The sequence below is a fragment of the Triticum dicoccoides genome, chromosome 6B (assembly GCF_002162155.2).
Source record: "Triticum dicoccoides isolate Atlit2015 ecotype Zavitan chromosome 6B, WEW_v2.0, whole genome shotgun sequence".
NCBI lineage: Eukaryota > Viridiplantae > Streptophyta > Magnoliopsida > Poales > Poaceae > Triticum > Triticum dicoccoides.
In genome coordinates, this window is record NC_041391.1 from 141,269,144 (window position 1) to 141,271,643 (window position 2,500).

The window sequence follows — 2,500 nt, forward strand, 5'->3', positions numbered from 1 at the left end:
GGAGGGAGGGAGAGAGAGAGAGAGAGAGAGAGAGAGAGAGAGAGAGAGATGGAGAACTATATGCTGCTCTCTTTCAATGGAAAAATATGTGATGATGATTTTCTAAAGAAGTGTTGCATACATGGCAAGCAAGCTAGATAATCATATCTGAATAAAACTTGTAGAATTGAAAATCTCCTTGAACTCAATTCTAAACTGCATCATAATTTTAGTTACATCTATAATTATTACTAATATTACTACACACTATTTACCTTGTTCTTTTATCAATAAAGAGGTTGCTTAAAATTCAAAAAAATAACTGCATATTGTAACGCGCAGAACTTACCTTGTTATTCTTTTCTCGGAAAAACTTCGGGTGCTATGTATGCTGGGAGTACCAAAGGTTGTATTTTTGTTTGGAATGCAGCAAATCAGACTGAAACCTTGATGCCATAATTTGATCAAGTAGTCAAAGTCATATCAACTCTAGCAATCCAGGAAACATAACTATCACACCTTTGAGTAAACAAAGTCGCAAATTTTCACTCGAGGTGTTGGATTCCCGTCCAGGAGGAGGAGGTTGCTGTCCAGTTAAACATCATAGTGACACTCGAGGTGTTGCATTTGCAGCATTAATTCATGCGCAATTGCGTTTTGCATTTGTTTCCTTTGACGATTTTCAAAAAGCAAAGCGTAGCATGGAGAATGGCAGTAGCTGACCCCTGAAAGTAATTGCTGAAAGAAGTAACTTTCCTATTGACAAGAATAGCAGACGAGTTACATGATTACGTCTATGGTTGGCACACATGGTTCAAAATAATGATAGCCTAATGATATAGCAAGGTAAGTAGGTTGAAGAGCAACCTCAACTTCACTGAATCACCATGCGGTACATATTCATTTAAAGAGTTCTCCACCAGCAACATATTTCATGACAATGGCAAGGTGTGTCAGGGTTAAATAAACCTGTTCATGATTGATACAGAAAATAAGACCATATAGTAAGTCCATTCAATTTTATCTAAGGACAATGATTTGCTAAGTTGGAGGGAGGGAGGGAGGGAGGGGGAGAGAGAGAGAGAGAGAGAGAGAGAGAGAGAAAGAGAGAGAGAGAGATGGAGAACTGTATGCTGCTCTCTTTCAATGGAAAAATATATGATGATGATTTTCTAAAGAAGTGTTGCATACATGGCAAGCAAGCTAGATAATCATATCTGAATAAAACTTGTAGAATTGAAAATCTCCTTGAACTCAATTCTAAACTGCATCATAATTTTAGTTACATCTATAATTATTACTAATATTACTACACACTATTTACCTTGTTCTTTTATCAATAAAGAGTTTGCTTAAAATTCAGAAAAAATAACCGCATATTGTAACGCGTAGAACTTACCTTGTTATTCTTTTCTCGGAAAAACTTCGGGTGCTATCTATGTTGGGAGTACCAAAGGTTGTTTTTTTGTTTGGAATGCAGCAAATCAGACTGAAACCTTGATGCCATAATTTGATCAAGTAGTCAAAGTCATATCAACTCTAGCAATCCAGGAAACATAACTATCACACCTTTGAGTAAACAAAGTCGCAAATTTTCACTCGAGGTGTTGGATTCCCGTCCAGGAGGAGTAGGTTGCTTTCCAGTTAAACATCATAGTGACACTCGAGGTGTTGCATTTGCAGCATTAATTCATGCGCAATTCAGTTTTGCATTTGTTTCCTTTGACGATTTTCAAAAAGCAAAGCGTAGCATGGAGAATGGCAGTAGCTGACCCCTGAAAGTAATTGCTGAAAGAAGTAACTTTCCTATTGACAAGAATAGCAGACGAGTTACATGATTACGTCTATGGTTGGCACACATGGTTCAAAATAATGATAGCCTAATGATATAGCAAGGTAAGTAGGTTGAAGAGCAACCTCAACTTCACTGAATCACCATGCGGTACATATTCATTTAAAGAGTTCTCCACCGGCAACATATTTCATGACAATGGCAAGGTGTGTCAGGGTTAAATAAACCTGTTCATGATTGATACAGAAAATAAGACCATATAGTAAGTCCATTCAATTTTATCTAAGGACAATGATTTGCGAAGTTGGAGGGAGGGAGGGAGGGAGGGAGAGAGAGAGAGAGAGAGAGAGAGAGAGAGATGGAGAACTATATGCTGCTCTCTTTCAATGGAAAAATATGTGATGATGATTTTCTAAAGAAGTGTTGCATACATGGCAAGCAAGGTAGATAATCATATCTGAATAAAACTTGTAGAATTGAAAATCTCCTTGAACTCAATTCTAAACTGCATCATAATTTTAGTTACATCTATAATTATAACTAATATTACTACACACTATTTACCTTGTTCTTTTATCAGTAAAGAGGTTGCTTAAAATTCAAAAAAAATAACTGCATATTGTAACGCGCAGAACTTACCTTGTTATTATTTTCTCGGAAAAACTTCGGGTGCTATGTATGTTGGGAGTACCAAAGGTTGTTTTTTTGTTTGGAATGCAGCAAATCAGA